A 27547-nucleotide genomic window follows, 5' to 3' on the forward strand; every position below is an offset into this window, starting at 1 on the left:
TACTTGTAAGCTCACAAGGTTATAATTCCCATAAGACAAAAAAATGGCTCTGAGCACTATGGGACTCAACTGCTGAGGTCATTAGTCCCCTAGAACTTAGAACTAGTTAAACCTAACTAACCTAAGGACATCACAAACATCCATGCCCGAGGCAGGATTCGAACCTGCGACCGTAGCGGTCTTGCGGTTCCAGACTGCAGCGCCTTTAACCGCACGGCCACTTCGGCCGGCCCCATAAGACAAAATATTCATTTGTACACTACAAACAGATCTATAGATGACCATGAAACTAGATCCAGTCACTACTTACACCTGAATAGGAAAAGAAAGTCAAAAACACATAATAGGATGCTATATAACAGCCTAAAACTATCAGCCTCATTAGCTGACATTGCTAATTCATACTTGTGTGGTTGCACTTGATCCAGGAGTAAGCCAGTTTGAATTCTGGTGGTGGAAAAATTTTCGCTGCCAGTATTTGGCCAGCAAGAGGAGGAGGGGTGGTGCTGTAAAGTTCCTGATCACCATACTTTGCACTTATGTCCTGGTATAAATACCAAACCTCTCTACAGTGTCTCATGAAGTGAGGGCATGTGACATTGTTGACGGTGATCTGTCCATTGGATGGGAACATTAAAGCTCGGCATGCCCCCTGGTGCTATTTGCAAGGAGCAGGCTGTGTTTCAGCACTGGATTTCACCCTCTCCCTTCTCTCATTATCATTATGATACAACTCAAACATTACACTACACTCCACACTCCACACACACACACACACACACACACACACACACACACACACACACACACACTCACAAAATACATGCATTAAGTAACAAAATGTTACTCAGTTGAAAATTAATGATGATGTATTAGAGTGTGTAATTGACACCAGGTCCTTGGGATTGAATGTAGACTGCCAGTTGAAATGCACAGAATGTGTGAAGACTTAGCCAAAGAACTATCCATAACAAGTTATGCTCTGCATATCCTTGCACCAGTGTGCAATATTTCATGACTCAGAGTGAGCTGTATAGGATATATAAATTCAATCACCAGCTACGGAAAAATGATTTGGGGAATCTATGCTGGGAAGATTCAGACTGTCTGCAAGGTACTGAAAAGGTCCATACAGATAATAGCAAATAGTAGCAGTATGGCCCAGTGTGCTGATTTATTCAACAAGCAAAAAATTCTGAATGCCCCATGTGAATACATGTTACAGGCTACGGCACTACTGGCAGTTGCTTGCTACTCGCTACAGTGGAGTTTCAGTGAAGCTCATCTCAGCAAGTAAGGGCAATGTGCAGCTCTTAACATAAAACCAGGCTCAACCAAAAGGGGTTGGCTACACACCGATACTCTAAAGCCCTTATTATTCCACAATGTGCGGAATTCATTGTTATCTTGTGTAGATTGTGAGACAAGTTAGCGAATGATAAAATGTCCACTGAATTGTAACAACCTTATTTATGTTTCTACCAGCACAAATTTCTGAATGGTGGCCTCGTAATAGTAATAGATAGTTTTATCAGCAGTCCTGCTTTCTTAGTAGTAATATTCATTAAAACTGTGACTATTTATGGCACAGTATCATTGAACTAATTAAATCACATCAATATGGATACTGTGAAAATCTATGCAAGTCCTGTTGTTAACCATATCTTTAAGTTCACAAAATCACGCTCCAAAATTTGTTGAATTTGTGGCACACATGCTGCCCAAACAACAACCTTCTCTGCTGAGAATGCTTACTTTCAAACATGGGTACATGACTACCACTGGAATCAATGTAAGGTGCTTTACTTCTGACCACCATCCAAGTTTTATACTACAATTTTCATACAAATTTATAATCATTTATGAGTTCATCTAATTAATTTACAATAAAATGTAATTTACATAATTTCAAGAAACTTTTTAGCAAATACTTGTAAGCTCACAAGGTTATAATTCCCATAAGACAAAAAAATGGCTCTGAGCACTATGGGACTCAACTGCTGAGGTCATTAGTCCCCTAGAACTTAGAACTAGTTAAACCTAACTAACCTAAGGACATCACAAACATCCATGCCCGAGGCAGGATTCGAACCTGCGACCGTAGCGGTCTTGCGGTTCCAGACTGCAGCGCCTTTAACCACACGGCCACTTCGGCCGGCCCCATAAGACAAAATATTCATTTGTACACTACAAACAGATCTATAGATGACCATGAAACTAGATCCAGTCACTACTTACACCTGAATAGGAAAAGAAAGTCAAAAACACATAATAGGATGCTATATAACAGCCTAAAACTATCAGCCTCATTAGCTGACATTGCTAATTCATACTTGTGTGGTTGCACTTGATCCAGGAGTAAGCCAGTTTGAATTCTGGTGGTGGAAAAATTTTCGCTGCCAGTATTTGGCCAGCAAGAGGAGGAGGGGTGGTGCTGTAAAGTTCCTGATCACCATACTTTGCACTTATGTCCTGGTATAAATACCAAACCTCTCTACAGTGTCTCATGAAGTGAGGGCATGTGACATTGTTGACGGTGATCTGTCCATTGGATGGGAACATTAAAGCTCGGCATGCCCCCTGGTGCTATTTGCAAGGAGCAGGCTGTGTTTCAGCACTGGATTTCACCCTCTCCCTTCTCTCATTATCATTATGATACAACTCAAACATTACACTACACTCCACACTCCACACACACACACACACACACACACACACACACACCCACACACACACACACACACACTCACAAAATACATGCATTAAGTATTACAAATAATGTAATCGAGCATGTTGTAAATAGATAGAAAATTTAAAAAAAACTGCCTAAAATTGTACAACAGGTTGCCACAGGAAATTAAAGGTATAAACGAACTTCTCAACTTCAGCCAAAGGCAAAAAACATACTTATAAAGTAAAAACTGTTACACTTTACATGAATATTTAAAATAACTACACTTAGACAAATATTACATATAAAATTATATTTTGGCAAAGATGGTCAGGTTACTGCAATAGGTGGAGTGGGAAACTGCCTGGCTAAGGACAGAAATTACAGAATTAGGGTTACCTGAATGAAACAGGAGTACGAACTACACACACAAATGTGAGTTCTGTGGTGCTCCTACACTGCAATGACCAGCCCTGTGCTGACACAGCTGTAAGCCATTTGAGCACTAAGTTGAGCAAGCTGCTGTTGACTGAAACGAAATCTTATGGATGCACAGTTTAAACAGAGTCTGAAAGACTTTTTGGTGGGCAACTTCTTCCACTCTATAGATGAAAACATCAACAGGGTTTGTTAGACCAGCTTAAGTAATAAATGTCTGTTAGGTTTCAGTTTTGACAGCACTTAGTCACAACAATCACAATTACAATTTTTCTTACAAGCTTGAAAAAGGAAGTTCATTCCAAATGCTAGCAAGGGACTGTACCTTTTGTTTCTGTACCTATCAATGACACAGCACTTCTGCCTTTGGAGAGTTGTCTCCTTTATTACTGAACAATTCAGAACAGTCACAATTAGGTATTTTGTATATGATAAATTTATTAAAAGTGCATAACTATCTTTAATTCTGACAGTGTATTAATTCTGTAAATATTAGCAGTTCCAGTTTACTCAAATGTATTTACGTATTTTGACAATGGTCAGTATTATATTCATGTGTAATATGTTTTTATATTGTACTTTCTGAAACGTTCCACACCCACAAAAATCATCTCATTTTTGGGTCTATGGAATGAAAATTGAATCTAATCTAATCTCTTATGAGTGCAGTGGCCCTTGTTATGGTTGGGAGATGGAGGTATATTAGATATTGCTTACACTTGATTAGGACAGGGAAAGATAGGTTGGCTGAGTTTCTTGCAGAAAATGTGTGGAGAGACACCATCACATAAAGCAACACCCCTGTGGTTCTGGTGTCAGAGAGGTACTTTTTTATGGTTAGAATAAGGGGTCGGGCACCCTGTTGTGAAAGAGGTAAATATAACAGAAGGGCCCTACAAAACACTGAATAATCAACAGAAAAGTAAGGTTAGCTTATTTCGTCAAAATATTAGAGCACTGAGTAATAAGGCAAAGAGCTTCTTGTTTATTTAGAAAATTTAGAGAGCTATGAAAAGATAGGTATACTGTGTCTATCTGATCACCACATAACCATAGGGTTAGATATGTTACATATAAAAGATTACATTTTAGCAGCTAACTCATTCAGAAGTAATATTGGAGAAAGAGGAGTCATTACATATAGTAAGACAAAACACAAGTTCAAAGACATTGAGACAAATAGATTTTGTAGTGATCAGCACATGGAAATCTGTACTTGTGAATTAATACTGAAAAATACACTCATGTCCAAAATTAATGCAACAAATGGAAATTTTGGAAGGCTGTGTTTATTTTGCCACAAAACAGTATAAACAGGTGATAGTAAACTAGAATACAGAATGTAAGCAATTGCAACATGCATGACGGTAGACAAAAATATTCTTCAATCTCTTTCCAGCCTAACAGATTTGCACATGCATTCTGACAACTGATTGATACGCTCAGTATGGGATGTGACCACCTCTTGCAGCAACAAAGGGCTGACAATGACAGGTCATGCAGTGTATGATGTCATCAGTGTCATGTTGAGGCAATAATGCAGAGCTGCTTGCGAGTCTCGGAGAGTGGTTGGTGGATGCTGATGTGATGAAACCCATCCCATCCCAGACATACTCTATGGGAATCAAGTCGGAAGAGCAAGCTTCCACACCGTCATGCAGTATCTTCTGTTTCCAAGAAAACATCAACCACCCATGCTCTTTGAGGTCGAACATTATTGTCCATCAATACAAAGTCTGGGCCCCCAATATCTTGCAACAACTGCACATGAGGTCCCAAGATATCATCATGGTGCCTGTTAGTTGTTGTTGTGGTCTTCAGTCCAAGGACTGGCCTGATGCAGCTCTCCATGCTACTCTATTCTGTGCAAGTCTCTTCATCTCTGAGTAACTACTGCAGCTTACATCCCTCTGAATCTGCTTACTGTATTCATCTCTTGGTGGCCCTCTACAATTTTTACCCCCCTCGCTTTCCTCAAGTACTAAATTGATGATCCCTTGGTGGCCCAGAATGTGTCCTTTTCTCCTCAATTCTATTCAGTACCTCCTCATTAGTTACATGATCTACCTATCTAATCTTCAGCATTCTTCTGTGTCACCACATTTCAGAAGGTTCTATTCTCTTCTTGTTTAAACTGTTTATCCTTTCAGAAAGGACTTCCTCACACTTAAATCTGTATTCAGTGTTAACAAATTTCTCTTCTTCAGAAATGTTTTTCTTCCCATTGCCAGTCTACATTTTATATCCTCCTTACTTCAACCATCATCAGTTATTTTGTTTCCCAAATAGCAGAACTCATTTACTACCTCAAGTGTCTCATTTCCTAATCTTATTCCCTCAGCATTACCAGAGTTAATTCAACTACATTCCATTGCCCTCGTTTCGCTTTTCTTGTTCATCTTATATCCTTCTTTCAAGATACTGTCCATTCCGTTCATCTGCTCATCCAAGTCCTTTATTGTCTCTGACAGAATTACAATATCATCAGCAAACCTCGAAGTTTTTATTTCTTCTCCTTGGACTTTAATTCCTACTCCAAATTCTTCTTTTGTTTCCTTACTGCTTGCTCAGTATACTGGTTGAATAACATTGGGGACAGGCTACAACACTGTCTCATTCCCTTCTCAACCACTGCTTCCCTTTCATGCCCATCAATCAACTCCTATAACTGCCATCTGGTTTCTTTACAAATTGTAAATAGCCTTTTGCTCTCTGTATTTTACCCCTTGCACCTTTAGAAGTTGAAAGAGAGTGTTCCAGTCAACATTGTCAAAAGCTTTCTCTAAGTCTACAAATGCTATAAATGTAGATTTGCCTTTCCTTAACCTATTTTCTATGAGAAGTCATAAGGTCAGTATTGCCTTGCATGTTCCTACATTTCTCTGGAATCCAAACTGATCTTCCCCGAGGTTGGCTTTTACCAGTTTTTCCATTCTTCTGTAAAGAATTCGTGCTAGTATTTTGCAGCTGTAATTTATTAAACTGATAATTTGGTAATTTTCACACCTCTCACCACCTGCTTTTTTAGGATTGGAATAATTATTTTCTTCTTGAAGTCTGAAGGTAGTTCACCTGTCTCATACATCATGCTCACCAGATGGAAGGCTATCAGTAGTCCTAACAGAATGTTGTCTACTCCCAGCGCCTTGTTTTGACTTATATATTTCAGTGCTCTGTCAGGTTCTCCATGCAGTATCATACCTCCCGCTCATCTTCATCTACATCCTCTTCATGTCCATAATATTGCCCTCAAGTACACTGGCCTTGTATAGACCCTCTATATACTCCTTCCACCTTCCCACTTTCCCTTCTTGCTTAAAACTGATTTTCCATTGAGCTCTTGGTATTGATACAGGTGGTTCTGTTTTCTCCAAAGGCTCTTTATTTTCCTGTAGACAGTAATCTATCTATCTATCTGCCTGTCTCAAAGCTACCCATTCTTCTTCTACTGTGTTCCTTTCCTCTGTTCTTGTCAATCATTTCCTAATGCTCCCTCTGAAAGCCTCTACAAACTCTGGTTTTTCAATTTATCCAGGCCCCATCTCCTTAAATTCCTGCCTTTTTACAGTTTCTTCAGTTTTAATCTCCAGTTCATAACCAATAAATTGTGGTCAGAGTCCACATCTGCCCCTGGAAGTGTCTTACAATTTAAAACTGATTCCTAAATCCCTGTCTAACCATTATATAATCAATTCAGGTGACTCCACATCTCTTCCAAGGATACAGCCTTGATACCTGACAACAGTTAAACCTTGTCAACTCACCTGTACAATTTCATGAAGAGTTGTTCAGGTGGTAGGCGTAATCCCTGCTGACACCGTTAAGGATCATCGTCAACATCCTTCTCTTTCCACAAGCTTTGGGTCCCAAATTCGTGTTCCACCTTTCCTCCAGATGTGAATCCATCAAGACTCACTCACCAGACCAATTTGGGGCTCTTGTGTGAAAAGAACATTGGCCCACTGTTGAGCCTTCCAGGTGGTGCGTTGACAACTCCACTGTAGACGTTCCCTTCTGTGAAGTCACATCAGTGGTACACATTAAGTAAATCTCTGGCAATAAAAGGTATTCTGCTGAAGCCTTCTGTACACCGTTTGCCTCAATACAATATGTCCAGTGGATGATGCGAGGTCAGATGCCAGTTGCCATACAGTACTACGACTGTACCATCATGTCCTTAAAGCCAAATAACAGTCCTCTCTTTCTGATGTCACATGTCGTCAGCCCTGCCCTGGTCTTTGGGACACAGTTTTGACAACTACAAACTGTTGCCACATCTGAGAAATAACAGAATCGTTCACATTAAGCTATCAGGCCATATCAGTTTGTGACTGTCCTGCTTCCATTCCTCCTATGCCGCTCCAACCCAGAGTCCAGCAGGCGTCTTCTCTATGCTGCACAACACCATCTGTGGCTGTACGTAGCTGTTGTGGATCTGGGACCACCCGAAAAATATAGCTCGTTTGATGGGTGCCCAGACGTCATTGCTGGCATGGTTGTCTGTTGTCTGGAGTGCCATATTCCATGCAGAACACTATCATATGGACATCTGTTGACAGTTGGTATGATTGTATTGTGACTTAGACATAGGCCAGGGATATAGCAGTTTGTTGCTTTAATTTCAGACACCAGTGTAGTTCACTTTTAATTATAACTGTACACAGACTCTACTGGAAAATTTTTAACTGTTTATAAGGCATCTGGATTCCTTACTATGGTCTCTGTCAGACAGCAGCAAGCAGTTAATAGTCTGCGATAACTTTAGTGTATGTTTGATAAGGGATTCTGATAGGAAAAATGATTTGGAAAATTTATTTTGATCCTACAGTTTTATCTTGGTAATTAACTTTCCAATGGAGGTGGATAAAGAGAGTATGACCCTAAGATAATGTTTTCTTTGGTGAAGCTCAAAGGAAGAAAATAACTGTTGATCCAGTAACAAGTGTTCTCTCTGATCATGATGCACAGTTAGTCAGGATAGATAAGATAGTGTCTTTCTGTATGGATACTCATAAGTGGGAGTCAGCTGGAATAGTTAATTATTCTAGGACAAATGTTTAAACAATGGAAAATCCAGAATGGAATGTAACAATATTGTGAAAAAGAAAGTTGCTACTCACCATATAGCAGAGAAGCTGAGTCGCAGATAGGCACAACAAAAAGACTGTTACAGATTAGCTTTCAGCCAGTAAGGCCTTTGTCAAAATTAGATGACAAACACACACATACACAATAACACAAACACATCTCACACACACATGACTGTGGCCTCAGTTGCCTGAGACTGCAGTCATGTGTGTGTGTCAGATGCATTTGCATATGTGTGTGTGTGTGTGTGTGTGTGTGTGTGTGTGTGTGTGTGTGTTGTTTAATTTTGATGAAGGTCTTACTAGCCAAAAGCTAATTTGTGAGAGCCTTTTCCTTATGCCTATCTGCAACTCAGCATCTCCACTATACAGGGTGATTCAAAAAGAATACCACAACTTTAGGAATTTAAAACTCTGCAACGACAAAAGGCAGAGCTAAGCACTATCTGTCGGCGAATTAAGGGAGCTATAAAGTTTAATTTAGTTGTACATTTGTTCGCTGGAGGTGCTGTTGACTAGGCGTCAGCGTCAGTTGATGCTAAGATGGCGACCGCTCAACAGAAAGCTTTTTGTGTTATTGAGTACGGCAGAAGTGAATCGACGACAGTTGTTCAGCGTGCATTTCGAATGAAGTATGGTGTTAAACCTCCATAGGTGGTGTATTAAACGTTGGTATAAACAGTTTACAGAGAATGGGTGTTTGTGCCAAGGGAAAAGTTCTGGACGGCCGAGAACGAGTGATGAAAATGTAGCACGCATCCAGCAAGCATTTGTTCGCAGCCCAGGAAAATCGACTCGTAGAGCTAGCAGAGAGCTGCAAATTCCACAATCAACTGTATGGAGAGTCCTACGAAAATGGTTGGTTATGAAACCTTATCGTCAACTATCCGAGGCGATGGATCGGCCGCCAGGCAGCCCGTGACAGAGCACTTCATCACTGGCCTCCAAGAAGCCCTGATCTTACCCCCTGTGATTTTTTCTTATGGGGGAATGTTAAGGATATGGTGTTTCGGCCACCTCTCCCAGCCACCATTGATGATTTGAAATGAGAAATAACAGCAGCTATCCAAACTGTTACGCCTGATATGCTACAGAAATTGTGGAACGAGTTGGAGTATCGTGTTTATATTGCTTGAGTGTCTGGAGGGGGCCATATTGAACATCTCTGAACTTGTTTTTGAGTGAAAAAAAACCTTTTTAAATACTCTTTGTAATGATGTATAACAGAAGGTTAAATTATGTTTCTTTCATTAAATACACATTTTTAAAGTTGTGGTATTCTTTTTGAATCACCCTGTATGATGAGTAGCAACTTTCCTTTTCACAATATTATGACAAATGTTTTTAAGAATATAGATAAACCAAACATGACCATAAAATTTAATCTGTTCCATGATGAATCCATATTGTTATTTTGAACTACCTTTCTGCAAAAGCAGTCAGAAAGGACATTAAACAGCCATGTAAAAAACTTTGGATCACTAGAGGCATTAAAGTATCCTGTTAAATGGAGGGGTAAATGTATCTATAGGCAAGAACAAATAGAGAGCCTACAGTAGTTGCACACTATGAGAACTATTCAAAATTATTAGGAAGACTATTAAAAAATCAAGAAAAGTCCATCTGATGTCAGAAATTAGTAATTCTGTCAGCAGACTTAAGGCTATTTGGAGTGTAATGAAACAAGAGGCAGCCACAGAACAGAATAACCTCACTATTGAACTGAATAGCTATAAATCATGAGTCAAAGATAGCAAATATATTTAATAATCATTTCTTAAATATAGTAGAAGGTATAGAAACAAACACATCAAGAAAAAATAATCACAGCATTATGTTGAGAAACCAACTCTCATAAAATTCAGTCATATGAATGGATCACCAAGTTCTCCCTCGGAAATTAAGAAATTTATATATTCTCTAAAACTTGAAAATCATCTGAATTTGAGGCTGCTTTCAATAGAGTACTACTGCCCACTTTACTCTGCTGGCATGGCACGCATGTACATGTCCACTCTTTGAAACCTTTCTTAATAGTCAGCCATACCAAGTGATCAGTGACAAGGCATGTCATTGGATGGACGCCAGGATGTAACAAGTTGTGCAACTGGTCAAAGATGATTTTCCAAAACAGCTGAGGGACAGGGGAGTGAGTTCACTTTTGTAACACATCACGCAAGGTTTGTCTAGACATGCCCAGTACCAGGCACTGTTATATTTTGATGTTAGTAGTGGGATTGTGGAGAAGATCTTATGGTTTCTGGTCCTGCAGCTGTGTCTCCATGAATTTATCACTGTCAGTTTATGTGGGTACGGTGTTTATCTGTGAGAGATAGTTCACAACAATGTTGTTCACATCCTTCAAATGGCAGATGTCAGTAATAAATTGTGCACTATAGTCCAGAGGACAAATTGCCTGGGCCACCTGTCTTTTGAAAGATTTTGGATTGAGTCTGCTAGCAATTGGAGATCTGTGTAAATGACTAATGGTCTCCCTTCCACATCATATTTGAACTGGTGACTGCTTCATAAACTGCTAGAAGTTCACAGCCATATGTGGACAACTTACACTGTGAAACAGTCAGTTTACATGAGAAAAATCAATGTGGTTGCTATACACCTGGTCCTTCCTGCTGGAGGTGGTGGCAGATGGTAGATGGTGGATGAATTCAGCTTGCTGAGTTACAAGATGAACGTCTGCAGCACTGATGGCATATGTAAGAAGGATGACTTCAGTTTGTTGAAGCTGGTATTGTTTTTGTTAATCATGTCAAAAACTTGTTTAAGATATAATTTGTGTGTGTTCTTGTCTGGGTAAAAAGTGAAGATGACCTTTTGATAGGCTTAGCAGAAAGAGTGCGTGAACAAAATACCATCAATAAACTGTTGACAGGTTTCAGGCACATTTTGAGGTAGTATGGGATAAATAGAAACTGAAACAACCTAAAAGACATGATAATCATGTTCTTGTGAATGTCTTCTGCACTCATGAATACCTGCAGGTTTGCTTGCTTACAGTCAAGGACACTAAAACTTAAGTTCTCAAGAGTTAGTGGGTGAAATCTTAAATGTTTTGTATCCAGTAGCTGTCGATTGTTGTTGTTGTTGTGGCCTTCAGTCCTGAGACTGGTTTGATGCAGCTCTCCATGCAAGCTTCTTCATCTCCCGGTACCTACTGCAACCTACATCCTTTTGAATCTGCTTAGTGTATTCATCTCTCGGTCTCCCTCTACGATTTTTACCCTCCACGTTGCCCTCCAATACTAAACTGGTGATCTCTTGATGCCTCAGAACATGTCCTACCAACCAATCCCTTCTTCTAGTCAAGTTGTGCCACAAACTTCTCTTCTCCCCAATCCTATTCAATACCTCCTCATTAGTTATGTGATCTACCCATCTAATCTTCAGCATTCTTCTGTAGCACCACATTTAGTTGTCGATTAACATGTGAGTATTAAGGGCCATGTGGTCTCCACATAAATGTACAGTCCAGTCTTTCTTGGGCATTAAGTTAGTGACTGGAGCCCAGGAACTGTTCAGATGTCTCACAACTCCCACTTTTAAGAGTTCATTGACTGCTGCCGTAATTGCATGTAGCTTGTCCAGTGGTAACCTGCACTGTCTTTGGTGGACAGAAAGGCCTGGAATGAAGGTAATCTTGTGTACTGCTCTGTTTGTGGTAGCATACTGCATAAACAATGCTTGTGGAGAGACTGGAGGTGCAGAAGTGCACAGAGTTTCAGTGGGAAGCTCATGAGCAGAAGGCATGTTACTGATCTTGTTGATGAGTGAAAGTTGTGTCGATAGAGGTGCTTCTTTGACAACTGTCATTGCTGTGTCAAATCAGCTTACATGGTGCAACAAAGTGATCATAGGTGAGTAGACATTACTGTTGTGTCTGGTAAATTTGTAGATGGCACAGTACTGCGGTGAGTTCCTCTAATATCTTGTGGATCGCTCGTCGTATGGCATCATTTTTCTACTGTAGTTGTAAGGAATCAAGATGTGTCTCAAAGTGGAGTAGTTGGATGAGTGATGTGATGCAATCTTGTAGCTAATGTTGATGATCATCCATCAAAGTGCAGCACAGTGTGTCATCCAAAGAAGACGTGGTGAGGGTGTGCTGTGCTGCCAGAAGGACATGGCTAGTGACACTGGCAGTGGAGTGGCCTCTGTCTCAGTGAATCACTGTACCACTAACCAAATCCAGTTGTCATTTTAAATGGTAAAGGAAATCAGCACCATGTACAAGTTCACTGACATCTGTGATGAGGAAGTTATATGTGATCACATCTTTAAGATGCAAACCCAGTGTGCAAGTCACTTTCTCCATGGAACTGTGTAGTAGAACAGCTCTGTGATGTAAGAGGAAGGACCGGAGTTGTGGTACATACGTTGGAGACTGAATGGATGATGTAATATTGTTAGTGTGAGGGGTCAAGGATGTAAAGTCTGCTACCATTCTATGGTGGTGCCATAGGAGATGATTCATTACCACAGTGTGAGATTTGGTGACTTGAATAGTCTACATGGTACAGATTGCCTCTATGGACCATGGGTCTCCTTTGGGTAGTCACAAGGTGGGTGACAGTTACACGTTGTATTGCCAGACTGCGTGAGAAACCAGCAAAGTCAGTCCCGCATGGGCATTACTGTGTGAGAAATGTGAATTCTAGATGTGTGTGGGAGGTTGTGGTGTTTGTGTGAAGGTCGCTGTTCTAGGCTGGGGCCTGACCTCGCAATTGACAGAGCCTGGTCAGTGTAGGCTGGCTCAGCTGCAGCAAGAGAGCAGGCATACTGAGGCTGGTGCTGCAGTCCACGTGCGGTGGTATTATTGTCAATGGTAGTGATGTGTTGTCACTGTTGGAGTGCAGCAAAAATTCTGTCAGCTAGTTAGAGCCTGTTATCCGGTGATCCATGTTCATGGGTGATACTGACGAGTTGCAGTTTTGATTTAAGTTTGTCCATCCATGAGATCCAAAGTATGTTGCTCAGAATCAGTTGATAATCAGCTAGTGTGCATATCCTACACCAGAGCTGTGATGGAGTCCTATTCCCACTTGTTGATTATAAATAACTTGCTGTAGTTGCTCTTCCAGAATCCATGAGAGGTATTGCAAAAGAGCCAATTTTGCTGCAATGTATTTGTTATCTGTGAAAATTATGTCACTTATCACATCAGAAAGCTCTCCTAAGTGACTGAGCATCGTAACAAATTTGGCACCAATGCTAGTGGTTCCATATGTGGCAAGGATGCTTTGAACTATTGTGAACCAGACATTGGGTTGGTCCAAGTGAGATGGTGGCAGTTTGGGATGTCCACCAAAGTGGGTGGAGGTGGCATCAGTAGTTGGTCATGCCGATTGGCAGGGTGACATCTGTAAGGGTATGAGAGACAAATATTCTGCATATGTTCAAAGCACAGTGGGGAGTGTGGTAGGAATGTCCAAAGACTGTCATTGTTTGATGTTATTGTCTGCTATCAGAGCACTTCACTGATGAGTGTCACTTTCACATTTGTTGAATGTGATTTGCTGAAGAGTTGATTGTGGAGCACTGTACACCCCAACACCCCTGAAGTCAGTCTTGTCTTGCGAATTACAGCACACTTTGGTTGAACAATGTCTGCATTGTTGATACATAGTATCCAAATTGGCATGATAGTAAATCAGTATGCAGTCATCATGGGTCACTTACGTGATGTCCTACTCCAAGACAGGACCAGGGTGACAGATGAATAACGTGTCCCAATATGAGATAGCCACACTCCTTCTTACATGAATAACCACAGTACAAGACCACATCCTTACAAGACACTGCCAGAGGATCAACTAAAGCACACCTACAGTTCTAAAGATCACATGTATGAGACCAAAGTCAATAGTCAGTGATATTAATATGTTGTGGTGTCCCTCTAAGCTATTAGCACATAGCAAATGTTAGTATATCCATTCACCCAGTACTTGTTAGTAAAGTTGTTCAAAATTTCGTGTGTGAAATATAAACAACTTGTACAGTTGTAAAACATAATTTTGAGCCTGATTTCATTGGGAAAAAAAACTGGCATACAGAAGTATTGCTCCATACTGTTTGATCATTGCATATAATTTCAATATTATTTCTATTGCTATTCATTTATTCAATCAATCATTCATCATGTTCAGCAGAGCCTATCAAGAAGGAGAATCTTCAGGGATGTGGAGCGAGTCATGATATAAAAAAACAGCAAAATACAGGGAAATCGAAGAAACCTAATGTGTGTGCTGTATTAGCAGTAAACTATCACTGTACTGCTTAATGCTCTTCAAGCTAATGCCATCTAAATTTAATTGAGTAAATCAGAAACATAGTTTGAAAGAAACTGCTGGTTCCTTGGTTATACTTAGTATGGTACTTTAAAATGTACTCATTTACAATCGCATTTTTCAAGGAAAACATTTGCTTACATCTTTAAGTGCTGAGTTCCATTTGCAGTAAATTATTGCTAGCCATGTGACTTTATGAAAGACATTGCTACTTTTCTTGTAGATGACAGAACTTTCCAGTCCCTTAATTTTCATAACTTGAGAGTGTTGAACATAACCATGTCATAGTAAATTGGAATTTGTGATTTACACTTAGTGCAAATAAGTAATATATTATGTCACATTAGTTTTCTCATTTAAGAAGAATTTATATTGTCTGAATTTATTGTAAATTAATGCTGTTGTCAAATTTCTTTGTGACATAACCTGAAAAATATTTTGAAGAAACAGTCAATTTTGTACCAAGTTTGTCTGTTGTGTTAAAATATATCTTGTTTGGTTGTTAAGCACTTTAGTTCTGAAAGGCTTCCAGACCCATAAATTAAAAGAGAAATTACATGCTTGGTTTAAAGTTAACTGTTTACCGTTTAAAATGTTGCACCACTCACAACACAGCCCCACTGTGTATATTGTTCTCAGGTGAATTTGTTGCTGTTTGTAAGCAGCTGGAAATCACCCTGATTACTGTCAAGTGATTGGTAGCTGTTGCAAATTGTATATTGGGAGAGCTACCAAAATTCACATACCAGAGATACAAAAGATACCTCAAGTAGTATCCTCCCCTGTGGAAACCATCTCTTTTGCAGAAAATGCGCATCTGTCATTACTCATCCACTTGACTGTGAGTGGCATGTCAATAGTGAGTCTAGGCATCCTATACAGAAGGAACATGGACCAGGGAGGACTCAGGACATTACAGTCATCCTCCTACCCAACAAGTCTGAGGTACTGTCTTCCATTGAAACTGGAACAGAGCCAGTGAGACACTTCACCTGTTGGGAAATATGCTGAGTACTGGGTCAAAGGGAGCCAGACACAAAAGGGCATGGATCTATTAATCATCAGCAGTTCAAACAAACAGCAAATAATGGTACGCCTCCAGAAAATGGCACCAGGGGCTGGGAAAGAACACCACATGCACTAAGTGTGTATGCCTTGGGTCCTATTTCAGCATGTTGAAGAGGCTTTTCTTACAGCCACTGAGGCAACATAGTGTGACAATCTGTAACTTGTGGTCCACACTCAGACAAATGATGCCTGTGATATGGGCTCCAAGGTCATATTTAAATCATCCAAGTGACTGACGGAGAAGTCTGAGAATACCAGTCTTACTCATAGAGTATCATGAAGCTCACAATCTACAGCAATGACCCCAGAATAGATCATGACTGCCTGGTTTTGAGTCAAGTAGAAGGCTTGCACCAGAGACTTCAAAGGTTCTGTGACTTCCTGGACTTGCACCATAGGTTTGAGAGCTGTTGGGTCCTCCTAAATTAGACAGGTGAGCACTACACATCAGAGACTGCTACCTTGTAGCTGACCGTGTGTGAATTGCACAAAGAGTTGTTTTGATTGGACAGGTCTCCATCCATTTCAGACAATAATAGCTGTAGGAGATCCAGAAGTACAGCATAAGATTCAAAGGAATGCCCCCCCCCCCCCCCCCCCCCTTCACACAGGTGAGATTATTAAAATTCTAGTGGTTAACTATCAAAACATTCACAAAAAAGTACCACAGTTTGAAGAACTTCTAAAAAGCAGTGAAACAAACCCTACCCTAGGTACAGAAATCTGGTTAAAACCCAAAGCTGACAGAGTAAGATTTATGGGAAAAATTTAAGTGTATCAATATGTCAGGAAGAATAAAGTATCGTGAACTGTGGCTATGCAACTAAGACATTTTATCAGATTCAGATTTTTTATTTGTCATTCATTTACATCTACATCTACATTTATACTCCGCAAGCCACCCAGCGGTGTGTGGCAGAGGGCACTTTACGTGCCACTGTCATTACCTCCCTTTTCTGTTCCAGTCACGTATGGTTCGCGGGAAGAACGACTGTCTGAAAGCCTCCATGCGTGCTCAAATCTCTCTAATTTTACACTCATGATCTCCTCAGGAGGTATAAGTAGGGAGAAGCAATATATTCGATATCTCATCCAGAAACGCACCCTCTCGAAACCTGGACAGCAAGCTACACCGCGAAGCAGAGTGCCTCTCTTGCAGAGTCTGCCACTTGAGTTTGCTAAACATCTTCGTAATACTATCACGGTTACCAAATAACCCTGTGACGAAATGTATTGCTCTTCTTTGGATCCTCTCTATATCCTCCGTCAACCCGATCTGGCGCGGATCCCACACTGATGAGCAATACTCAAGTATAGGTCGAACGAGTGTTTTGTAAGCCACCTCCTTTGTTGATGGACTACATTTTCTAAGGACTCTCCCAATGAATCTCAACCTGGTACCCGCCTTACCAACAATTAATTTTATATGATCATTCCACTTCAAATCGTTCCGCACGCATAATCCCAGATATTTTACAGAAGTAACTGCTACCAGTGTTTGTTCCGCTATCATATAATCATACAATAAATGATCCTTCCTTCTATGTATTCGCAATACATTACATTTGTCTATGTTAAGGGTCAGTTGCCACTCCCTGCACCAAGTGCCTATCCACTGCAGATCTTCCTGCATTTCGCTACAATTTTCTAATGCTGCAACTTCTCTGTATACTACAGCATCATCCGCGAAAAGCCGCATGGAACTTCCGACACTATCTACTAGGTCATTTATATATATTGTGAAAAGCAATGGTCCCATAACACTCCCCTGTGGCACGCCAGAGGTTACTTTAACGTCTGTAGACGTCTCTCCATTGATAACAACATGCTGTGTTCTGTTTGCTAAAAACTCTTCAATCCAGCCACACAGCTGGTCTGATATTCCATAGGCTCTTACACGATCGCTGTTTCCGGAATCCATGTTGAATCCTATAGAGCATATTCTGGGTTTCCAAAAACGACATGATACTCAAGCTAGAAACATGTTCTAAAATTCTACAACAGATCGACATCAGAGATATAGGTCTGTAGTTTTGCGCATCTGCTCGACAACCCTTCTTGAAGACTGGGACTACCTGTGCTCTTTTCCAATCATTTGGAACCTTCCGTTACTCTAGAGACTTGCTTCTATGTAGAATCGAATTGGTATCCCGTCAGGTCCAGTGGACTTTCCTCTGTTGAGTGATTCCAGTTGCTTTTCTATTCCTTGGACACTTATTTCGATGTCAACCATTTTTTAATTTGTGCGAGGATTTAGAGAAGGAACTGCAGTATGGTCTTCCTCTGTGAAACAGCTTTGGAAAAAAGTGTTTAGTATTTCAGCTTTATGCGTGTCATCCTCTGTTTCAGTGCTGTCATCATCCCGGAGTGTCTGGATATGCTGTTTCGAGCCACTTACTGATTTAACGTAAGACCAGAACTTCCTAGGATTTTCTGTGAAGTCGGTACATATAATTTTACTTTCGAATTCACTGAACGCTTCACGCATAGCCCTCCTTACGCTAACTTTGACATCGTTTAGCATCTGTTTGTCTGAGAGGTTTTGGCTGCGTTTAAACTTGGAGTGAAGCTCTCTTTGCTTTCGCAGTAGTTTCCTGACTTTGTTGTTGAACCACGGTGGGTTTTTCCTGTCCCTCACAGTTTTACTCAGCACGTACCTGTCTAAAACGCATTTTACGATTGCCTTAAACTTTTTCCATAAACACTCAACATTGTCAGTGTCGGAACAGAAATTTTCGTTTTGATCTGTTAGGTAGTCTGAAATCTGCCTTCTATTACTCTTACTAAACAAATAAACCTTCCTCCCTTTTTTTATATTCCTATTAACTTCCATATTCAGGGATGTTGCAACGGCCTTATGATCACTGATTCCCTGTTCTGGACTTACAGAGTCGAAAAGTTTGGGTCCAAGATGTTATCTCCACGAGTCGGTTCTCTGTTTAACTGCTCGAGGTAATTTTCGTATAGTGCACTCAGTATAATGTCACTCGATGCTCTGTCCCTACCACCCGTCCTAAATATCTCAGTGTCCCAGTCTACATCTGGTAAATTGAAATCTCCACCTAAGACTATAACATGCTGAGAAAATTTATGTGAAATGTATTCCAAATTTTCTCTCAGTTGTTCTGCCACTAATGCTGCTGAGTCGGGAGGTCAGTAAAAGGAGCCAATTACTAACCTAGCTTGGTTGTTGAGTGTAATCTCCACCCATAATAATTCACAGGAACTATCCACTTCTACTTCACTACAGGATAAACTACTACTAACAGCGACAAACACACTACCACCGGTTGCATGCGATCTATCCTTTCTAAACACCATCTGTGCTTTGTAAAAATTTTGGCAGAATTTACCTCTGGCTTCAGCCAGCTTTCTGTACCTATAACGATTTCAGCTTCGATGCTTTCTATCAGCGCTTGAAGTTCCTGTACTTTACCAATGCAGCTTCGATAGTTTACAATTACAATACCGATTGCTGCTTGGTCCCCGCATGTCCTGACTTTGCCCTGCACCCTTTGAGGCTGTTGCCGTTTCTGTACTTGCCCAAGGCCATCTAACCTAAAAAAAACCGCCCAGTCCATGCCACACAACACCTGCTACCTGTGTAGCCACTTGCTGTGTGTAGTGGACTCCTGACCTATCCAGCGGAACCTGAAACCCCACCACCCTATGGCGCAAGTCGAGGAATCTGCAGCCCACACGGTCGCAGAACTGTCTCAGCCTCTGATTCAGGCCCTCCACTCGGCTCTGTACCAAAGGTCCGCAGTCAGTCCTGTCGATGATGCTGCAGATGGTGAGCTCTGCTTTCATCTAGCTAGTTAGACTGGCAGTCTTCACCAAATCAGACAGCCACCGGAAGCCAGAGAGGATTTCCTCCAATCCATAGTGACACACATCATTGGTGCCGGCATGAGCGACCACCTGCAGATGGGTGCACCCTGTACCCTTCATGGCATCCGAAAGAACCCTTTCCACATCTGGAATGACTCCCCCCGGTATCCACACAGAGTGCACATCGGTTTTCTTCCCCTCTCTTGCTGCCATATCCCTAAGGGGCCCCATTACGCACCTGATGTTGGAGCTCCCACCTACCAGTAAGCCCGCCCTCTGCGACCGCCCGGATCTTGCAGACTGGGGGGCAACCTCTGGAACATGACAAGCAGCCATGTCCGGCCAAAGATCAGTATCACCCTGAGACAGAGCCTGAAACCGGTTCATCAAACAAACTGGAGAGGCCTTCCGTTCAGCCCTCCGGAATGTCTTTCGCCCCCTGCCACACCTTGAGACGACCTCCCACTCTACCACAGGTGAGGGATCAGCCTCAATGTGTGCAGTATCCCGGGCAGCCACAGTCGTAGTCCGATCGGGGATGCGTGGGACGAGCTGGCCGTCCCCGACAAATTCCCATCCGGACCCCCACAATGATGCCCATTGGCAACAGCCTCAAGCTGTGTGACCGAAGTCAACACTGCCTGAAGCTGGGAGCGAAGGGATGCCAACTCAGCCTGCATCCGAACACAGCAGTTGCAGTTCCTATCCATGCTAAAAACTGTTGTGCAAAGAACGTCTGAACTAATCTACAGAGAGCACAAACAAATCGACACAAAATTTAAATGGTTATTAAAATACAAGATTGCCTAGGAAATGCATTAATGCTGCTACTTGCGCACTGCTGACACACTGCGATTTTACACTATTCAGGTACTAAAACGCGATGCTACAGCTCTCAAATACTATAACACGCCCGAAATTTATGAATTAAACACTGCAAGTACCAAAAACACGCAAAGAAATTAAGAATTAAGCTATGTAACAAATAAGTGAGCTGGAAGTATACGACTTTCTGCTGGCAGCTGCTTATCCAATGGCAGCAGGGAGCACACTGGCTGTGACCAACGGACACTGGCCGTTCGAAACAAAAACAAAAGACAGACGACTACGCGAATTAACACTATTCAGGTACTAAAACACGATGCTACAACTCTCAAATACTATAATACGCCCGAAATTTATGAATTAAACAATGCAAGTACCAAAAACACGCAAAGAAATTAAGATTTAAACCATGTAACAAATAAGTGAGCTAGGAGTATACGACTTGCTGCTGGCAGCTGCTTATCCAACGGCGGCAGGAAGCACATGCAGTGAAATAGGCATTACTATTATGTCAAGATACATAAGAAGTTACTACATTTATGAGTGTTTACATTACAAGTACAAATTATTTATGCTACATTAATCAATAAACAGTATTGGAATCATAGACTCGAAATTCAATTTCTATGTTACAAGTATCCATGAATTCTGTGAGACTGTAGTGTGGATTGTCTATTAACCATTTGTGCAGTTTACTTTTAAAATTATTGAAAGGTGTCTTGAGTGCAGTATGTGGTAATTTGTTAAATAATTTCAAACAGTTCACTTTGTGAGAGTAGCCTGTTTTTGTCAGCCTATGTCTAGGAATGTCAATACCCTCTTTGTCTCTGGTGTCATGTAAGTGTATGGTCTTTCTGGTGTTAAATTCTGTTCTGTTCTTTTTAGCACATATCAGTGATGCATAAATATAAAAATTTATTACTGTCATTATTTTCATTTTGATGAATAAGGGATTGCAATGTTCCCTTGGACCAACCTTGCACGTTATTCATAGCACCTTTTTCTGCATCAGTAGTACATCACCGACATGACATGAGTGGCCCTATAGTAACAGCCCATAAGATATATGAGACTGAAAAAGTCCAAAGTAAGCAGTTCTGAGATATTTGTTACTCACTATATCAGACAGTTTCCAGATGAGATAGGACACCCTCCATAACTTTTCCAGACCTGATTGATATGGGGTTGCCAGTTAAGTTTGGAATCAATGTGTATTCCAAGCAGTTTTACGGATTTTGGTTTTACCTCATTAGCCAGTCCCAACTGCAGCAACAACTGAATAGTTTTATTGGTAATGTAGTTGGATAGCCTATAATTAACCTGCCACACACATAGACTGCAATGGTTCAATGGAACTAAAGCCTGCTTCTGTCATGCATTTGCTAAGTTTGCTTACAACACTTTGTGCTTTGTACTGAGAATCTGTGAAAGCATGCCACTTGCTTCCTTTTTGAAGGTCTGGTCAAATTTATTTCCCATGATGGGCCATGAATTCCTTGAACTCTGATTTAGCACAAAAAAACTGAATATAGTATGGAAAAATAAACACAGCTCTTAACAGTGATTATTACTGCACTAAAAAACATAGTACTGTTTGATCTCTAAGGTTAACAGTGGCCAGACACAAACTACTAGTGACTGAAAGTCTTTGGTAGTGTAGAGCCATGGTTTGTGGGGAGTGGAGCAAACTAGTGTATACTGAAAGTCAAAAAGAAACTTTAACACTATATTAACACTCAGTAAAATGGCTCTGAGCTCTATGGGACTTAACTGCTGTGGTCATCAGTCCCCTAGAACTCAGAATTACTTTAGCATGTAAACATATTCACACTCTTTTAACACAGAACATTCTAAATCCTTTTACACAGCCTCTCTTTGTAGTGAAATGAAATGAGCATATGGCATTGCTGGCCTGGAGACCCCATCTGGGGGAGTTCGGCTGCCGAGTGAGAGTCTTATTTCAGTCGGCGCAACATTGGGCAGCTTCAGTACTGGTGATGGGGATGAAAGGATGATGAGTACAACACAAAACCCAGTACACAAGCGGAGAAAATCTCCAACCCACCCGGCAATTGAACCTGGGCCCACTTCATGGGAGGCAAGCACGTTACCACTCAGCTAAGCAGGTGGACTCTCTTTGTAGTGAAGCCTTCATACTCAGCATCTCCCTCTCACTGCCACTGTCTACATATGTCTCTCTCTACCACTGTCTACTTTTTTCTCTTATTGGCAATTTCCTCGTTCAGTCTGTTTCACTATCACTGTCTTCATCGCTTTCTTTTACCCTCCTTTACTGCTGTCTCTTTCTGTGCCACTTTCATTGTCTCTCTGCCCCACTGCCATTGTCTTCATCCCATTATTTTTCTCTCCCATTGCTCTGTCTCTTTCTTTCTCACTTACAGTCTGCTGTTTAAACTTTAACCTGTGGGTGTAGAGGATGGCGGAAAGTAGGCAAATTATTTCATGTTAAAGTTCACAGGCCTGGGGAGAGGATGTCTAGGCACACTCATCTCTCTTTTTCATTCCCACTGCCTCCTCTCTCTTTTGCTCCCATTGCTACTACTCTATCTCTTTTACTGCCACTGCATCTCCTCCCTCTTTAGCTTCCACTGCTATTGTCTTCATCAATCTCGCTCTTTCTCTTTCATTGCCTCTTTCTCTCTTCCACCATCACTGTCTCCTTGTTACTCTCATTCAGCACAAAAAAGTGCAAATATGTTTGCATGCCAAAATTTTTGATGAGGAAAGCAGAATAGTTGAGGCAGCTGGTTCCCCACTTTCCTCTCTGTCTGTGAAAGAGGAGCATATTTGCCTTTTTGTGCTCTGACAGGGATGTTTTTCATCTGGTTACCTCCTTTTCCCTGTTAGAAAATGGTTCAAATGGCTCTGAGCACTATGGGACTTAACTTCTGAGGTCATCAGTCCCCTAGAACTTAGAACTACTTAAACCTAACTAACCTAAGGACATCACACACATCCATGCCCGAGGCAGGATTCGAACCTGCGACCGTAGCGGTCGTGGGGTTCCAGACTGTAGGGCCTAGAACCGCTCGGCCACCAAGGCCGACTTTTCCCTGTTAGAGAAGTGTGTGCTGTTTACATAAAATGAATTCTATAGCTCAGTAAAGTTCTGACAGTTTATTCATGTAGGCCTACTTTGATACATTTACTTTCTTTGAGGCATATAAATAACAAATAATTATACATAATGTAAGGTCAACACAAAATCATCCCCCATCCAACACAGTTTCACTTTACACTACCATACTTTACATAATAATGCACAACATTTTTAGGTGTACCAACAAATGTGGCAGTGGTTTGCAAGTACAAAGAATTTTGTATGAAAAAATAATTTTTTTGGATGGTACGTATGCCATCAGGTGGCACCACTGAATAATTTCCAAGTCAAGACAGCTGTGTGAAGTGCCCATTATACAAGGACAGCATGACATGGAGTTTTATTGGTGAAAAACCATGACTAAAAGCATCATTTGGTGACCTCAGAGTCTTTGCAATGGCCCCACAACCCTTGCCATGTGTTCACTACGTCAGTTTAAACTACATTTATGCCTCAGACTAGATATTATTTGCATTAGTATGGCAACTTGGAACCTCTGGACCTTGATAACAGACTCCATCTTAAGAATGTGTGGTACAAATGTTGACAATTTGCAATGAACTGAAATTATGGAAGTGGCCATCCCCACTATTGGTGCTTTTGGTCCTGAAAAAAATCATGGTTTTATAGGGCTTTCTCAGCAACCACCCATGAGCAAATGGTGCTTTTGTAAGCCATCTAAGGTCCACCCTAGACCACACCTAATGCAAAAGAACCACCCAATTTGCTTAATTTGTCTGGGCTGGAGGAAGTAAGACCAGTGAAGAATCCTGTGGACAAATCACAAGGCAGGCAGTGAAGAATCCTGTGGACAAATCACAAGGCAGGCAGAAAGTTATCAATGTGAAACAATGGTACACACCCAAGCTCAATAAATTGAAGTGTATTGTAACAATGTGCCAGGACCAAATGAAATCAGCTTTAGACATTCCAGCTAAAGAATTACATCACCACAACTACATAAAAGCCAAAAAAGCTTATAGGAAGGCAGTAGAGGAAGCAAAAAAGAAATATAATGATACATACATTAAAAAGGCCCAAAATCCTTGTAAAGCTGCCTGGAATCTTGTAAATGATAACAGAAAGAATACTAGCTCCTGCTTAAATTCATGTAGCCCTGATGACTTCAATGAATATTTTGTCAGAATAGTGGAAAAGACAGTGAATGAAATTCCACACACTGACCTAGATCCGACTGCAAACATAAGAAATGCAGACAGTTACAGTATTCAAAACTGGAAGCAAGTACACCCTGAAGACATGTTAAAAATTGTGAATTCCTACAAACACTCAGAAAGTGTAGACATCTATGGCATGTCCTGCACACTGCTAAAGAAAATTATTGCAGAATTAGCTCAGCCACTAGCCATAGCAATAAACAAATGTCTATCTTCTGGTGTCTTCCCAGACATCCTTAAACTGGTGCACACAGTACCAATATATAAGAAGGGGGATCCATGCGAGTTGTCCAGCTTCAGACCAATCTCAGTGGTACCAGTACTAGCCAAAGTTACTGAGTCTGTGATGCACTGCCAGGTACTGAATTACTTTGAGGAAAACAACTTATTCCAAAACACACAGCACAGATTCCGCAAAGGGAGATCAACAGTGACAGCCACCCTGGACTTATTAAAAACGATTTGACAGAGTTTTGAAGAGAGAGAGAGTGTGACACTGACACTCTGTGACCTCAGCAAAGCCTTTGACTGCATCTCACACACAACACTAATAGCCAAGTTAAGATGCTATGGTGTTGGAGGTGGTGTTCTGTCAACACTCCAATCTTATTTGGGAAATCGAAAGCAGGTAGTATCAGTGCACGGAGCAACTTCCCTTGAACAAAAACTGGAACATGGAGTGCCCCAAGGATCAGTCTTAGGACTTCTCCTATTCCTCATCCCTATGTCAATGATATGAGCTGTAATAGTCAAATGTTGCAGTTTGCAGATGACACTACCCTTATTGCCAAAGGACATACAGCCGCAGAAGCTCTTGGTGCATCAAATTTGATGTTTGAAGAAATAAAAAAAATGATTCATCATAAACAAAATGAAGATCAAAGAAGAAAAAACCCAACATTTGATATGCAGTCTAACCAACATTGAAGACCAAGAAAACATGCAGACTGTCAGACTACTGGGCTTCAAGATTGACAGCAAACTCTCCATGAATAAGCACACTGCGTATGTATGCACCAAACTTTCTCGCGTGATATACCTCCTGAGGAAGCTGAAGAGGGTAATAACTGACCAGTTTCTCACAATAGTCTACCATGCACTCTTCCACAGCCACATTAGCTATGGACTGTTGTTGTGGGGACACTCCTCAGGCTGCAAAGATCTGTTGCTATTACAAAAAAAGCCATCAGGATCATACCCTCTAGCAAAAGACTGGACCACTGTAAGCCTATTTTCACCAGGCTAGGCATAATGACTGTTTTTAGCCAGTATGTGTTTTTCTGCCTCATTTATGTAAAAGAAAATCAAAGGAATTTTAGCATAAGACAAGAAATACATAATCATGACACTCGCTGTAAGAGGAACATTGAAGTGCCAAGGTGTCACCTATCAAGTACACAACACAGCTTTCCAACAGTTGCCCTAAAAATGTACAATCAACTGCCTCCAGAAGTGAAATCCCTGCCACCTGAATTATTTCGGAAAAAAATTGCTCAGGACTTGAAACAACATCCACTATATTCCTTGGAAGAGTTTTTCAACAGTGGTTCTAGTGAATGGACAAAATAATAAATATTGTTATGTTTTATATATAATTTTGCCTAAATTTAATCTTCTTTTTATGTTCTCAGTTAACTGCACGTTTAATTTTGTGTTTTACTTAAAGTACATATTTTGCCAAAACGAAACTTTATGTGTGTGATCTACATGGTTTTGTAAACGTTTTGCTTTATGGTATTTTCATTTGCTGCTATGAAGTTTTACTTTCCTTTTTAGTTATATTTCATTTTCTCTATGTTCTATGTGTTTTTGTGCACTGCATAAATATTTTCTTTTATTTGTAATATAAATTTTGTATATGGTGTTGTATAAATGTTAATTGATAAACATTGTATTTGTGATGCAGTCTGTCCAGCCATGGCTGGTAAATGACGAAGATATAGTAATTAAGTAATAATAAAGTAATAAAGTGTGTAATGTTCCAGTTTTTACCCTATACTGTAGGAACCTACTGTATGCCTGTTCTCCTGATAGCTATACAAATGGTCTGTAGGCCAAGGGCTATCTGAAACACATGACCTTTTGTCCCTGTGATCAATAGGACATAAGATATGACCACCTGAAAAATCACTTTTCCACATATGGCTTTCTGGAACATATTGGTACCATGGATTATGTTGCATGTATTCTGTTAAATTATATGTCCAATATTTGTCTTCTGTGACCATCAAATATTAATTTAAGCTCAAGACCTTCAAAATTTACTGCAGATAAAAATACGGAACCTTTCACTATCAGTTAAAAAACATTAACATAAAAGCCCTTACTCATAACGTCAATTACCACCTTCAATACTCAACATCTCCAGCCTTTTGAAATTACAGAAGTTTTAAACTATTAAAAATTTTAAACTTAAGGATCATAATTTCTGCAAAATTAATTAAATAAGATAGCTTTCATTAAAAACACACATCAGTTGTTCTGAAAATTTTTACACTTTTTATCCTACATACAAATATACAACTCCACCTTGACTGCTTCTGTGGCTACAGCCAATCTTTGCAAAACAGGTCAGTAATTTAACTTTAGAAAATTTCACTGTTGAAAGACTCATTCATAGTGATCACATTTACAACTATATACATAGCTTTTTGCATTTTCCTGTCACATGTCCCACAACTTTTATCGTATTGTACCTGGGACAAACAAAAAATTGCGTAGCATTAATTCACCCCATTGATGGGTCAGCTTTCCAAATCACTCATGCCACTTCTGTCTGGCCACATTGTTAACATGTTACCTTTAGTGATACATCAGAAGGTTCAAATCAGCTCACTGTACCTCAAAGTGTCATTGGATTGAAAGTTATGAAAATGAATGCACTGGTTCCTTGAAACACCTTTTTCGAAAAGTTGTTTTCGCAGTGGCATTCTCAGTATTCTGTCATACTTCTTACAAAGATGCTTTCATAACACAGTTCTACCATGCGCTTCAAGATGACCACTTCTTTTGGTGGAACCCTC

At 40.5% G+C, this 27547-nt stretch overlaps 1 protein-coding gene across 1 annotated transcript in view; it reads left to right on the top strand.

Moving 5' to 3' along the window:
* LOC126416333 (uncharacterized) overlaps positions 1-27547 on the top strand; it is a 391314-nt gene that overhangs the window by 193806 nt on the left and 169961 nt on the right. The gene's annotated exons all lie outside the window — the stretch shown is intronic.

The sequence above is a fragment of the Schistocerca serialis genome, chromosome 8, assembly GCF_023864345.2.
Source record: "Schistocerca serialis cubense isolate TAMUIC-IGC-003099 chromosome 8, iqSchSeri2.2, whole genome shotgun sequence".
Taxonomy (NCBI): Eukaryota; Metazoa; Arthropoda; class Insecta; order Orthoptera; family Acrididae; genus Schistocerca; species Schistocerca serialis.